The sequence below is a fragment of the Paroedura picta genome, chromosome 3 (genome assembly GCF_049243985.1).
Source record: "Paroedura picta isolate Pp20150507F chromosome 3, Ppicta_v3.0, whole genome shotgun sequence".
Taxonomy (NCBI): domain Eukaryota; kingdom Metazoa; phylum Chordata; class Lepidosauria; order Squamata; family Gekkonidae; genus Paroedura; species Paroedura picta.
In genome coordinates this window covers 87,580,527-87,596,512 of record NC_135371.1, presented here as the reverse complement: position 1 = coordinate 87,596,512, position 15,986 = coordinate 87,580,527, and the positions used below count along the sequence as shown (strand labels likewise).

At 44.4% G+C, this 15,986-nt stretch overlaps 1 protein-coding gene across 3 annotated transcripts in view; it reads left to right on the top strand.

The window, feature by feature from the left end:
• SPOCK1 (SPARC (osteonectin), cwcv and kazal like domains proteoglycan 1) overlaps window positions 1–15,986 on the top strand; it is an 863,260-nt gene that overhangs the window by 724,625 nt on the left and 122,649 nt on the right. The gene's annotated exons all lie outside the window — the stretch shown is intronic.

The following is a 15,986-nucleotide window of genomic DNA, read 5'->3' as shown; positions in this document are numbered from 1 at the left end:
CCTTGGACAGAAATGGGTCCAGATATGACATCCATAGCCCCGCCCCAGAGAACGTGTCAGAAGATGTGGGGAGGCCGGCAGCAGAGGAGGCTAAGGCTGCAGCCGAAATGCCAGCCATGAAACCAGCGGAGGTGCTGCCTCTAAAGCTGGCCGGGGCTGCCATGGTGCCTGGCTTCCCAGGCCATTCTTGCCCTCTGTGGAGTGGGGCAGGCTGGGGAAGCCCTGTTGCTGTGGTGCCTGACTTCCCAGGGGGGTCCTGTCCACAGAGCAATGCAGGCCTGGGAAATGAGGATCAGGAGAGGTAGGTGGGAGATACAAGAGTTGAGGGGGGGCGAGGAGAGAGAGGGGGACAGGATCATGGAGTCCCACAGCAGGTATGTGTTCCACATATCCTGTGATAGACTTTCACTGGAATTTTTTTGTACCATGCTTTTTACTACCTGAAGGAGTCTCAAGGAAGTTTACAATCACCTGCCACTCCTCCCCACACAACTGACACCCCGTGAGAGAGCTCTCAGAGAATTATTACTGTCCCAAGTTCACTCAGCTGGCAGCAAGTAGAGGAGTGGGAAATCATATCTGGTTCTCCAGATTAGAGGCCACCACTCTTAATCACTACACTAAGGTGGCTTTCAAGAGTAGCAAGGTTTAAGAGAGAACATCTCTACCTCTACAGCATATCAACTCCAACCTGTTTTCAGAAAAGAGACTGGTCTTTTCAACTGGTTATATAACAACAACCTCGTATGTTATAGGTAAATTAGTCCTAAATGGACTGAAATCAGATTCAGCTTGCTTCACTTCAGCTTCCAGATATTGGTCCCAAATATAGATGAGCAGACAATAAATAAGCCGGATGCTTAGTTAATAAAATAAAATGCTGACTGTTAGAAGCATTCACCCTTAATTTTATGGATGATCTAACTCAGTGGTTTAATGTGGGCATTAAGCAACATTGGCAAAAGTACCCAACCTTTGTGGTACCCTCAAATACTTCAAAAAATCTCCAATGCCTAATAACTGCCTGAGAAACAGCGGGGGTGGGATCAACCTGAGAGTCAAGTCAGGACATACATGGTTATATATACTATGAATAGAGTTATAGCCAAGAGCAGAATGGCTGTGCAAACTTATCATCTCTGATGGGTATTGGCTCCTCAGTATGTCCTCAATATATGCAGATCTGGTTGACTGTAAAACTATTGTTTTGAACAGTAGTATTCCATCAATTTATATACAACCTAACTTTCCTGGAGCAGATATATTATACTTTGTGTGTTGTTATCTAGATTAGAATTTCTCAATCAGGTTTTAGTGAAAACCTGAGATTTCTTGCCAGTCCTGGAAGGGTGGGTGTTAATTAATTTATATATATATATATATATATATATATATATATATATATATATATATAATTTCTTATATGTGTTGAACATTTATTGATATTCCCATATACAGTTATCTTGATCACCCCCTTCCCAAAATGGCCAGTGAAAAGGCCCTGGCCCTGATTGAGGCCAGGCATACCTCCCAAGGCCCCAGGACCATCAACAGATTCATACCCGCAGAGCAGAGTGCCCTGTGGGTGAGATAAGGAGGTAGGTGGTCCCATAGGTAAGCAGCGCCCAAGCAGCGTAAAGCCTTAATGGTCAAAACCAGTAATTTAAGGGGAGAGGACCCAGGTGGACATGTACACAGCTATGCTTCTCAACCATATTCTGCATGATCATGCAATTTCTGGGGTTTGTCAAATCCTGAAGAATGTTTCAGAAGTTTCTCAATGGTAAAAAAAGATAAGAAAGGCTGATTTAGTCCATTAAAGAAGGCCCTCAGGGCTGAAACATGTTTGGTTTAGTAACCTAGTGGTTACTAAATCTGGTCTAGTAACTAAATCTAGTAACCTAGTGGTTACTAAATCTGGTCTAGTAACTAAATCTAGTAACCTTGTTGTTGTTGTTATGTGCGAAGTCGTGTCCGACCCATCGCGACCCCATGGACAATGATCCTCCAGGCCTTCCTGTCCTCTACCATTCCCCGGAGTCCATTTAAGTTTGCACCTACTGCTTCAGTGACTCCATCCAGCCACCTCATTCTCTGTCGTCCCCTTCTTCTTTTGCCCTCGATCGCTCCCAGCATTAGGCTCTTCTCCAGGGAGTCCTTCCTTCTCATGAGGTGGCCAAAATATTTGAGTTTCATCTTCAGGATCTGGCCTTCTAAAGAGCAGTCAGGGCTGATCTCCTCTAGGACTGACCGGTTTGTTCGCCTTGCAGTCCAAGGGACTCGCAAGAGTCTTCTCCAGCACCAGAGTTCAAAAGCCTCAATTCTTTGACGCTCGGCCTTCCTTATGGTCCAACTTTCGCAGCCATACATTGCAACTGGGAAGACCATAGCCTTGACTAAACGCACTTTTGTTGGCAGGGTGATGTCTCTGCTTTTTAAGATGCTGTCTAGATTTGCCATAGCTTTCCTCCCCAGGAGCAAGCGTCTTTTAATTTCTTTGCTGCAGTCCCCATCTGCAGTGATCTTGGAGCCCAGGAAAATAAAATCTGTCACTATCTCCATTTCTTCCCCTTCTATTTGCCAGGAATTGAGAGGGCCGGATGCCATGATCTTTGTTTTCTTGATGTAACCTAGTGGTTACTAAATCTGATCTAGTGGTTATTATATGTGTAACTTTATATTTGTTGGCCTTAAAGGTGCCAGTGGACTAAAACTAAAACTTTGTTCTTCTGCTTCAGACCAACGCAGCTATCCACCTGAATCTATATTTGTTGCTGTATGCAATATCTTAATGGATGTAATGGTTGTCATGTGACCTTGTTCAATAGCCCTTCTAGCTTTTATTGAATGGACTTAACCTGACACGATGAATGAAGATGCAATCTACATGAGGTGCATTCCAACCCCCAAACAATCAACATCAACTAAAGGCGGGCGTGATCCAAACAATTATGACATGATTACTTCCAAGACTGCAGATATAGATATACTGTACTAAATGAAGCATTCACATTTGAGTGAATATAAACAATTTTAAACAAATAAGATCAAAAGAACAAGTAATCTCTTTCTGGAGGTTTATATCTAGAATTCCACAGACTCAAAACTCTAGCTGAGTCTGACTCAGTTGACACATAGGCTGTGAAGAAGAAAAAAGATTTCACCGCTGGCATTTCATAAGCCAACAAAGGTTTGACTGGAGTCAGCATGGGTCTTCTGCCACCATCGCTCTAATCCTCTCCCTGTCCACTTCACTTCCCCAGCACCTGGTTAAAACCTAGGGCAAAGGATCTTTCAAACCAAGGTTAAAGGGGAATGATTCTATCAGTTGCATCCACTAAATCCACTTTCCTAGTGGCGATCAACAGTATTGCTTTGGAGGAGGGAGTCCATGGCCAAGCCACCTGACCCTCCAATTGAGAATTTGACACTGCGGCAAGCCATGCATGTTTTCTCATACCTTCCATATGTTTTGTGTGTGTGTGAGAGAGAGAGAGAGCTTTTTTTTTTTTTTTGCCATGGTAAACATGATGTTCTATACTGAATCACATGAAGGCTTCTTGTCATTGATATTGAAGTCCCCTTGCATTATATTCTGAAACATAACCATTACTAGGCTGCAGACTCAGGAGCTAAATGTATTGTGAACCAGCAAATTTGCCCTTGGAATCCAAGGAACACAGGAGTAGCTATATCTGCACTGGACAGCTGTGAAAGCAGAAAGGTTGAACTGACAGACTGATGCATATTAACCACTACTGATTTAGAAAGACAGACCTGTGAAGAAGAAACCAGAGTCCTATACACACTTCAAGCTGGTTCCTGCAGAGTCTATGCATATATATATATAGAGAGAGAGAGAGAGAAAGAGATTCCTCTAAATAATCTTCAAATAGAAGGGGGGAAACATCCATAGACTATAGTCTCATAAGCAAGGCCTTATGGGCACTTCTCCATTTAAGATCATCCCATATGGCACCAACTTACTTGGGAGGTGACAGGAAAGAAAGAGCGACTCATAACCAGGAAAATAGCGCTGTCCTGCTTCTGTCAAACTATGCTGCAGCTAAAATTCTTTTTGATGTTTCATAATATAGTTGGCGATTGCTGCAGTTTTGAACACTTTGTCCCTTTAAAAATATACCATAGAAAATAGAGCACAAAAAGTTTGTTATAGCATAGTGTGTTGTTATTGTTGTTAAGACACCAACTTGCAGGTTAGCATATTCACTGCCATGGTCTCTTATTAGCCATTTAATTACTAATGTATATACTTGCCTTAATTCTTATTTTGAGTGTATATCAGTCTCCGTGCTCTTCATCATTTGGAATAATTGCCATTTGCTTTTTGTCCTTCACTTTTTTACTCCATGGGAAACAACTAGCATCTCGCAGTGGGATTTCAGTGATGAAAAGTGAAGTGAAGCTTCCTCTGACAATTGGATATTTTGGCTTATTGGAGTTACTGCTGCTTGAAAAAGAAATTGGTTTCCCTAGAGAATATGTGGGCAGTAAAAACATAAATAAATTCATAGATGAGCTTGTATAAGTGCACATAAAAACTCACCCCTTTCATTCCAGATATCTTTGGAGGAAGCAGAAAACTGAATGATTTACTGCTAGCACAATGGCTATATTTGTTTAAGTCATTTTACAAATCCACACCTTTTTTTAAAGTGTTTTATTTCCCTGAGGAGACAGGCAAAGGGCTCTGCCTTACAAGCTGAGAATAGCAGCCTGTAACAGGATTAGATGAGGCTTTTCCTCGGACTGAAGTTTGAAAAATGCCCTTAGCAGTAGGTCATGTTGCAAGCAAAATACTCAGGAGAAATCAAGCTGGCCAGAGGGGTACAGTATTAAACATTGCCGAAAGACCTGCGTTTGCGCTTTTCGGAGCTGCTTAAAGGGGTTAAGTCTGCAAATCCCTTGGAGACTGGGTGAAATGTTCCTTCAAAAATCCTGTTCGTAAGTTAGAAATCCATCTGGTCACAAAGATATAGTTCATATTGGCTCTATTTTTTGTGCTAACTGGTTGCCACATTTTTGTTATCATGAAAATATCTGGAGATAGTGCATATACTTTTAAATGGTCCAACTAGCCCTTTTAAAAACCTTTCCCCTATCCCCACTAATACTAGGCAGATTCTGATTTTGTCCATGATGGGAAGGAAAGTGGCAAAAACAAAGGAATTAGACCAGAGGAACAGTGAGCTCGGTGTAATTAAAAGAGAAGCAAAGGTGTAACTGGTATTTGGCTGTATTATGTGTTTTTGACTACATTGAGTTATCCCTGTGGTCCATTGTTTGGGAGAATATGTGAACACATGATATTTTGAGGACAAATGTAAAACAAACTCTTTGACTCATAACTGATTAGAAGTTGGGTGGTAGTGGAAGTGAAATCATACAAAAATTCTCTAACATATAGAGAGGTGGTGAACCGGTTGAAGGACCTTCCACTATGACTGTCAAAGCTATAACTACATTACAACCACAGGAGTTAGAGCTGAGGAGAGTTAGAGCTGAGGAGGCTGTCCTGTTGCATTCCATTCTTACTCAAAGTACTTTTCCTGAGTAAATGTTGAAGCAAAAGCAAAGTGCTGATGGACTGACACCTCCTTGAAAACCAAATTTATTGTTTTTTGAGCATTTTCCATTGCCTATCTGTTGGATATTTTGTGTAAAGGTAATATTAGTTAGCAAAGTTGATATAAAAATGATGAGACCAGACAAGGGTAGTATTGAAGTATTAAAAAGACTATTTTACTAGAAATAAAACATAACTTGGAAATAAAACAAGAAAATACAGAACTTCCTATAGCTCATAAAGGGGCTCTATAGTCCTGGCTGTTGCATGTTTGGAGTCTAAGATGGATCTCTTCCACTGCCTAAAGCAGTTTCTTCTTCTTCTTCTTCTTCTTCTGAGCAAAGGATGGAAGTGGAAGTCCTTCTCTTCTGTTATTAGTTGCACACAAGGGTAACTAGGACATAGCAATGGCCCTGATAAACACTTTTGCACAACAATAAACAAATCACATGATCCACACTTGGCTGTCCCCACTAGCAACTAGTGTCAATAAGCATTAACCATTTATCTGACAGACAGCAGCTAACTTTTGCTAAACAGACAAAGGCTAACAGTATCCCTCTAGTTTTTAAAGTTTTGCTTCACTAGAGTTCAAAAAATGGTGATCTGCTGCTCCAGAGGGCAAAACTATATCTAATGGGCTTAAGCTAGTAAGATAGGTTTATGTTGAATACTAGTAATCAAGCCCGCTGTATGAATAATACAGCGGGCCATAGGCACTTACCGTCTCGTGGGGGGTCCGTCGGGCGGTGGGGCCTCCACCGGGCGGCGGTCATTTGGTGAGCAGGGAGTCCCCGGCAGCCGCGCTCTGCGCGACTGCCGGGGGCTCCCTCGGGCGGCGGCATGCATGCACGGGGCTGAGGGAGGCCCGTGGGCTGGGCGTCCGCCTGCCCGCGCGCCATGAGGGAGGCCGTGGCGGCGGGTGCGGGCCGGCATGGCGGCGGCAGCGGCGGTGCTGGAGGCGGGCAGGGCGGCGGCGGTGGCGCGGGCGCGTCGGGCGGTGCTGTGGGGCCGGGCGCGGGGCCTGTGCAGGTGGAGCGGCACGTCCGGCAGCAGCCGATGGGTCTGGCGCGCGGCGTGGGGCAGCCCCCACTGGGCTGGGCGGCGCTGGGCTCGGAGCTCCGCCACTTGGCCGCCAGCGGCTCCGCCCACCTTCGCACCGGCCGGCGCGGCTGCGACTCCGACCGACAGCACCTCCCTGCCCGCCTCCGCGTGGCTGCCGGGGGGTCCCTTGCGGCCGGTCTGACGCGTCGGAGGCGCTTTGCGCCTCCGACGCGTCAGCCCGGTGGGAAAGGGAGTAACTGCGAGCCGCGCTGTGCGCGGCTCGCAGTTGCTGGGGCTGGGAATCGGAGGGACCAATCGGCAGGCGCTGCGCGCCTGCCGATTGGTCCCTCCGATTGTCTGTCCTGAGGAAGGGTCCAATCTGGACCCTTCCTCATCACGGACAAATCCCACCTTAGAACCCCTTAACCATTTATTTAGTCCGTGGCGCCCGTGGCGCCACGGGCGGTTTAAAGATAAGGAGAAACTTTCTTAAGAGTATAATCTGTTCAGTGGTGAAACCAATAATCTAGAAAAGTTGTGGGCTATTCCTTACTGGAAGTATTTAAGATGAGCTAACTGCCATCTGTTGTGGATGCATTAGTTTTGGATTCCTGTACTGTGCAATGGATTAGACTCAATGACCAGTGAGGCCTCTTCCAATTCTGATTCAATTGTGGTCTGTGACTGACTGCTGTCAGCTTAGAAGTGATATATAAACAGATATAGTACTGTGAAGGTTAATTTTTCACAGAAACAAAGAGCCTTGAGTGACAGGCTGCTTCAAGGTATCTGATTAGTTAGCTTCAGATGAGCAGAGAAAAGCTGAATGCTGAGGGGGAAAAAACTTTGATTTCAGCTCTAGCTATGAAGAATCCAGTGCTGACTGTGTCTGAATTCAACCCTGGCTGAGAGCAATTAAACACAGATGGAGTACTTAGGAGACTGTCAAGGAAGAGTGGGTAGTTAAGTGAAGTTTCACATTCCGACCAAGGAAAGCTGTTAGATCTTCTAGTAAAAGAAGGTAGATTCAAGTGGCTAACCATGTTGGTCTGAACTAACAGAACAAAATTTGAGTTCAATGGCACCTTTAAGACCAACAAAACTTTATTCATGGTATAAACTTTCATGTGCATGTTTGTCTGAAGAAGTATGCATGCACACAAAAGCTTATACCTTGAATAAAACTTTGTTAGTCTTAAGGGTGTCATTGGATTCAAATTTTGTAGTGAGGGAAGAACTTCCCTACCCAGATAAAACAGGAAGATAGCTCTGAAGAGTGCAGAGATCCCAAGTCTGGAGTGATTAGAGTCTGTCTTGAGAAATCTTAAAGAGTAATTTAAAACTGAAGAAGAGTACTGGGCGGATTCGGCACTTACTTTGTTTATTCCATTGTGGATCCTGCTGAATTCAGATCAGTTTGTACTCAGGTCTTCCTCTATCCCCCCTCCCCCCCTCAATTGAAACAGAAAATGTTCTGCACGTGATTGGGGAAGCTCAAAATGGGGAGGGAAGGCAAGTGCATCAGGAGTCTCTTTCTTTTCTTGAAGGGCAGGGAGAGAGGATTGGAGACAGCAGTGGAGGGGGAAGTTAGGGCTTCTGGAGCACAGTCACTTTAAGGGAAGCCTTGCAACTGGGAACCAGGAAGTCCTTGAACAGATGCCCTGACAAATCAGGGAAAACTCCTTTGCTCTCAGGCATGGATAAGTAAATTAATTCGCAAAAAGGAGCCATCTACACATTTACTCATGGTGGTCTGTCAAATATCAAGGCTTATATCCACTCTGTCAAATATCAAGGCTATCCAGGATATCATGGGTGAAGGGTAGGGTCACCACAAATCAATCATACATGTTGCAGAGAGAACATTTAAAGCACCCAAAAATCAAAGTGGAAATTGAATTCAGTATAGACTGCAGGGATTCATTCGAACTGGGGGTGTGTAAAAAACCCCATGCAGACTACACACTGGTGTGTTTAGAGAAGAAGTTTTGTTACTGAATACAATGTTCCAGCCTTTTGGAAACCAAGTCAGTGAATACTCAAAGAAAATGTATTAGAGTGTCTCGGAAACACTGGAACAAAAGTCTCCCATAAAAAAAATTTAAGTCACTGTCAATAGCTTAAGAAATTCTCATTGGCCTGAAACAAATGAACTGTAGTCCATGCATCCACTGATTTTAACTCAGAATTATTTATTCAGGTTTCTTCAGAAATTCTGCCCTTTCCCTCTCTATCTTGAATAAAATATTTTATTACTTTTGAACTTCTAAAAGCCTTGAGTGTAATTCCAGTTGTTTAAGTTAAAGGAGGCTCTCGACCCTTGGACTGAACAAACAGTAAAATATCATACTGTAATAGAATTCCTCAAGAAAGAAGAAAAATAATAACTAATTTACTCACAAAGGGAAAGAAAAACAGAGGGAAAATCTTGCCTCTAGGGAAGAGTAGTATATAAATGCATCATATGGCAAGATAAGTTCAATTATAAGTACCGCTTACAAGAAGCAACCAACTACAATCAGGAAATACCAATCTCTCAAGAGAACCCTATTTTTTTAAGAATACTGTTATGACAAATAAGCAGATTGTTCCCCGCAGGCCCAGCTTATAGTATGCAATCCCCCCCCCCTATTATTTTTCTTCTTGGATTTATTAGAACCTCCACCCCAGCATTCCAGATTTTCAAAAAAATCCCGGATCTGAATATCACATTGGTATTCAAAATGTTTTCAGAACCCCCCACCCCCCCAAAAAAAACCCAAACCAAAATATGTCCAAACCAAAAAAACAGGGGGGGTGGATTGCACAACCCTAATTACTATGTATACTCCTATACATTCATGTAGATATGCAATGGGTGGTGGTGTTAATCCGGGGAAAGGAAATATCAGTTTCCTTGTTTTTATGGTGTGACAAAGACTGTTAGCCCCTTTCTGTTATACATCTTGTGTGTGTGAATTATAGATTTAGCAATGCGACAAAGTTACAAATGCAATATGTTGTTTGACTGCAGTACTCTGCATGGTGCCTTGAGTTTAGGATACTGACTCTACCCTTTTCATGGAACTCGACTGCCCTCAAAAGTGGCAAGCAAAAACTCTATGGATATAAGAGAGAGCTGATTCAATATTATAGGGAAGGCACACTGCAAATGCTTAGTGCTACCAAGGGAGATGAAGAACATCCTGTCATCTGCTAATTTCAGTACAATAAGGGAAAACTCTACCAGATATAATTGTGTTGCTAATTACATTGTTTCTTATTCTAGCAATACAGAGATCTGTATAACCTAATATATCTGGAAAAAGAAATTGACTTGGAAAGGAGCCAAAAGCAGGCAGCCTTACCATGATGTCCTTCACCACAATCATTCCATGTAGTTTTCTCACTTCAAATAGTTCACACAGGAAAAAATGTTGTGGAAAATTTCCTGTGGACTTGCAGCCAAGCTCAAGCAGAAGTGTTTGAGGCTGGAATGACAGCCCTTGAGTGGAGCAACAGGCCTGGGAATAACAAAATTATTCTGGAACTGGAATGACAGCCACTGGGAATGGCAGAACTGTTTTGGGATAGGGATGCCAGGTTGCAGGGTGGAATGATGACTGCTGGGAGAAGAAGAAGTGTTCTGGGACTGAAATGGCATATCCCAAAATGGAATTACATCTCCTGGGAGAAGCAGGGTTCTGGAAGTGGAATGATGAACTGTCAATCCCCTTTGGGCCTGTCAGTCCAGTCCCAAAACACTTCTACTCCCAGGGGTTTATCATTCCAGAACCAGAACACCTCTACTCGCAGGTGTACCTTCCACACTAAGGGCTGTCATTCCTGCTACCATCACTATATCACTACTCTCGAGCAAGTCAGTTACATTAGGGGAGGAGTACCACAGCAGAATTTTGACTGCTGATAGGATCTCAGCTTCCACATGATTTATTTACTCATTTATTATTTAGGAAATGTATATACTTCTCCAGGCCATTTATGCAGGAGAGGTGATTATTTTAATATGAGCATCTTGCTTTGAAAGTAAGTACCAGCACCTTGAATTGAGTCCAGAAAACTCACACATGTGCAGTACAGTTGTTTAAAAACTGGCATCATATGTTCCCAACATTTCACCCCTGCTGGAGACTAGAAACCACATTTTGCAATCATTAAAGCTTGGAAGTAGTCTAAGGACAGTTCTAGCAGAGTGGGCTGCAGTAATTCAATCTAGCAGTACAATGTAGCCGAATCAGCAGTCCAGTAGGGAAGATGGTCTCTAGATAAAATGCAGATGAAAAAAGAGGCTTCTAGCAATAACACCTACCTCCTTTTTTAAAGCAAGTATGATTCCAAGAGAAATTTAACTCTTTACATGATCAACAAAAGGTAACCTTATTCCATCCAGAATTGGCTGATCAGTTCCTTCCATGGTTTTTGTTTCTTATTATTATTTTCCATCCAATAGACCAGACAGAGTTTCAAGATGATGACCCTTATATCTGGAGGCTTAGTTAATTAAATATGAAACTGTGTGTCCTCAGCATATTGATCACATACCATTCCAAAGCTCATTTAGTGGTATGATAATATGAAACATGATAGGCAAAAGAACAGAGCCTTGAGGAAGATGAGTCTCTGAGACCACAGTATAAAGTGTTCTGTAAAGCTGTGATATTTTAGAGTAAACTCTTTTAGTGTAAACTCTTTTGGATGCCCCCCTTTACAGATCATCAGTATAATAATATCCCCTAAATGTTACATTTTGAATGGGAAAATTTTTTTAAGTCTTTTGCATAACTTAAGAAACATGTTGTGGCTGTAATGTTTTTAGGCTGTTAATTCTGGTAACTGTTACTCTAATCAACATACATATGAAGGGCCCACAACGTGCAAAAGTGTTCCCTTGCTAGCACAGAACAAACATATGCATTTGGAGTACCTCAACACTGGGATACAGCCTGTGTATATTGAAATCCAGATTAAGACCAATATTCCAAAGACCAAGGGAGAATAAGCTTCTTAAAAATAAATTATTTTTATTTACTAATCAGAAAAGAACCAAATTAAGTTCAACAATTTGCAGAGTAAAAAGGGAACTAAAGAAGTGCACAAGCGTAGATACAAAACAAAACATTTCCCTAGAAAAACTGGTTTCCTAGGGTGGGGGGGGGGACTAACAGGGTGAAAATGAGCCTGTTTCAAGGGAGGGTGTCCTCAGCAATGATGAAACCTTGTCAGGTAGAGACAGGAGAGAGAAAGAAGGTATGGAGACAGGTCCATGGAACAGAGAAGTGAGAGGCCGACTGAAAAGCTGGGTTAACAGGATGTGTTCCAAACCAGCTACAAAGAGTGGGGCAGAGGTGTAACTATACCCTTTTGCCAAGAATGAGGAGGGTAAAGATTGACTATCAGGTGGCAATTGATAAGGAAGACGCTACTCCTGCTGGCAATGAAATGGCCACAGCCTTTATTACAACCCACCCTCAACGGAGAGTTGGCCCCCGACACCGGACAGGGAACCTGACCACATCCAGCCGTCCGGCTGTTCAACTTACTTTCCTCCGTGGCGCTCGGGGTCCCCACCTCGCTCCAGCCAGGAGGGCAGGTCATGCTTCATCACGGGGTATTCCCGCAGGGAAGCAACCATTAGGGAACCAACAGGTGTCCGCCTCCATTGGTATCCCCCAGCTGCCTGGCCACAGGCCCCCAGCCTCCCAGCCGGGTAGGCCGCGCCTTTTTCGTGGCTGGCCTCATTAAGGAGACCCCCTTTAGTCGGGAGTCCCGTACGCAGACGGGACTTCCTACCAAACAGGTTCCTTACCGGTCGAAACTCGCCACTGAACGGGAGCACCACTGCCCCGTTCCCGCCAGCTCTCCTGAAACAAATTATTCCATAACCCCACCACAAGCCTCACAGCGGTGCTCAAATCGACACCATCGGCGTTTACACCCACTTCTATTAAAATCCCAGCAAACTAAGTCAGGCAACTTCCTAGCTGGCCCTGATATGCTGGTTTTCCCTTTTTCCCTCTGCTGCTTCACGCTGGACCCAACTTGCACAATCCACGTATCGTGGAGTCGAAGGTCCCAGCATATAGCAGCAGTCTGAGAGGCGAGTTCTCTAAACTCGCGATCATACTCTATAGCTGCCTCCTCCCCAGCTGTCTCCCAAGCCCCAATAACCTGCTTCAAATAGCGATTAAGATGCCAGCCCCCCTCCGGGGAAGCACCACAAATCAGACCCTGAAATTCTGTGAAGCCCTTAAGCCAGTTTAACATCGTCCTTTCGCACTAGGGTTTCACTTTAACCTTGTCCCTTCGAGTGCCTGTATCCACCCTCTTTGAATAACCAGCAGCTAACTCGAAAAAAACCACATAATAACCATCAAGGACCCGCTCCCGAATCCTTGATGGCAGATGAACGCCTGGTGGCGCTTCCCCAGTTTTGAACCCTGTAGGAGGTTCCCTCCGTCTTTTACTGATCCCTGCCTCATCAAGAAGCCGCTTAGCTTCCTTTCTCCGATTCACCAACCACTGAGGAAGGCCTGGCACATAAGCACCTTCTATCCAAAACCAGCCGTCATGCATGGAGTCCGCCCCCTCGTCCCATGAGGATAACTCACCAGATGACGGGCTTTTTTGGGCAGAGCGCCGGCGCTTTTTTTGTGCTTCAGACTGTTTCTTTCTATGCCTCGTCCCCTTCCGCTTCGACTCAGCTTCAACCACAAAAGAGTCGGAGCTGCCTGTCTGTCTAGGCGATGAGCTTGACCCTGAAACTGGTGAGGGAGATGGATTCCTCCCAGTAAATTGGGCTACCGCCCTTGAGTAACCCTCCCAATACCCAGGAGACTTTGGTGAATTAGACCGCTCTGCAGATGGAGATGAAGAAGAAGGTCTGCCACGGGAACCATGTTTCCCGCTGCCCTGTCTCTCCCGCACCTTGTCTGGCCTACTCTGCCCACGACTGCGGTGTTGAGCCTCCAGAGAGCCCACCTTTGCCTTTTGGTTACTTGTTCCCAGGTGCCATATCAGAGAAGGAGATCTTGCTCTCTGTGCCATCCGCCTGCCACACCCAGATTCATGCCCACTACCCCTGGCACTGGGGCTGGAGGAGGTAGCCATATTGCTGGAAGAGGCAGACTCCCTAGGGACCTGAAGCCTGAGCTGACCCCAAAGCTCCTTGGGCTTTGGTCCACTCCTAGATTTCCTCGCAGCGGGCAGTGCCTTCTCTGCCCATGCCTGCAGCACCATGCTGCCTCCTCCCTGTGCCCTCTGTGATCTATCATTGCCCTCCCCCGAGGAACACCCCTAGCAGTGGTCATTGCCCTGGCCCAGGCATTTCGAGCCCGCAATGCACTGGCCCGCCTTCCTGTGGGTTTCGTTGTCCCCGAGTGGCTTCCAGCCGCAGGGGGAGGATGAGCAGAGGAACCCCCTTTTTCTGCCTGGCTCCTGCCTCCTTTTTGGCTGATGTCCGATGTCCAAGCATCTCCATGCTGATTTTCCCGCTCCTCCCTTCACTGTGCTGGAACAGTAACGTTTTTAAAATTATTATTATTATCTCCCTCTCCGTTTTTTAAAAATTATTCAGCGGGCTGGCAGCAATGAAGTAGGAGCCTAATTAGCCTCCGCCCTAGCCCGCTACTCTCCGCCCGAGCCTTCAAGGCCTACCACACGCACCACCAGACAGCAGGCTGTCTGAGCGGCTGCGGCACGGAGAGGCCAAGAAGCCTGGCGCTCTGCCTTAAATAGGCCTGCGCCAAGCCCCCCCCCCATGATCTGGGCTCATGAAGCCCAGCAGGAGTTCCCCTCTTCCTGATGCCACCGTGGCGTCAAACTGCAGCCCCAGTAAGTCTCGGCCTTCCATTGTTGCCATAGGAATGTATGAGTAATAAAAATCCAATCTTCAGAAAAAGAATCAGCCTAAAAATAGATTATTTATCTGTATTTTAGAGAGGATTTTTCCCCTTGAATCTTGAGAATGTTCTCTTGGGGAGATCTGGAGGTTAGATACTTGCCATGATAGGAGAAAGGCAGAAGACTTTCTGTCCTGTCATTGAAATAGCTGGGAAATTGCTGGGATTGTCCTGTTCAAGATCTGTGTCATTAGTAATTGATCAAATTTATATGGGAAGAGGCTCCTAGGTCCCTGGGATGAGTAGCCCTCTATAGAATGCCTGGTTGCATAAATTATGATGATGATGATGATGATGATGATGATGCGATCTGAAGCGAAACCAGAGTTGAATTCTTGGTTGAATTCTTGGTTGAATTCAATCATTGTTCCCATGTTTAAAAATGGTGACCATAACAACCCTAATAATTTTAGACCTATTAGTTTATTATCAATTATAGGTAAGATTTATGCAAAACATCTCGAACGGCGCCTAACTGATTGGGCTCACTTTCAAAGAAGTATAGGTCCTGAACAGATTGGTTTCCTGCAGGGTAACTCTACTATCGATCATTGTTTAACTCTCTCATGCCTGGCCGAGAAATATATGTCCCAAAATGGTAAGAGGCTATACACAGCTTTTATAGACCTTAAAAGTGGATTTGATAAGATAGATAGCGATATGCTCTGGAGTAAATTGCGATTAATGGGTATGGAACCGAGACTTGTGTTTCTCATCCACCTCCTGTCAAGTCCGGTATTCTTCAAAGGGAGATTTAACCACTAAGATCTCAACGACCATTGAAATTAAGCAAGGCTGTATTCTGGCCCCCTTGTTGTTTAATTTATTCATTAATGATTTAACGCAAAAACTGGAACCTATTAATGGTCATCCCCCAAAACTTGGTTCCCAGCATATTCCTTTGTTGTTGTATGCCGACGATACTACAATACTCTCATATACAAGGGTTGGCTTACAACGATACTTATTCACCTTTTACCATTATTGCCCAGATAATAAGTTAGTAATTAACTATGGTAAAACAAAAGTTTTGGTTTTCTCTAAGAGCTGGCATGCAATGACTTGGTCTATTGGAGGCACTTCAATAGAACAAGTCAAAACATTTAAGTATCTAGGTATTACCTTCCAATATAACCAGAACTGGTGCTCCCACTGCCAACGAGCTATCAATCTGGCCAAATCCTCATCTTCCTTGATAAAACAGTTCTTTTTCTCTGCAAAAGGTAACCAATTTATTCCTGCAGCAATTAAATTTTTTAATGCCAAAGTGATGTCCCAGCTCCTGTTTGGATGCCCCTTATGGGTTCCTGCCTTTAATAAATCTATTGAGGGTGTTCAATCTGCTTTCTATAGGCAAATTGCAGGGGTTCCCAATTGTATCTCCTACCATGCCATTTGTGCAGAATTTGGCCAAATTAGGGTAGAGACAAGGGCCTGGATAGCTACTTTTAAATTTT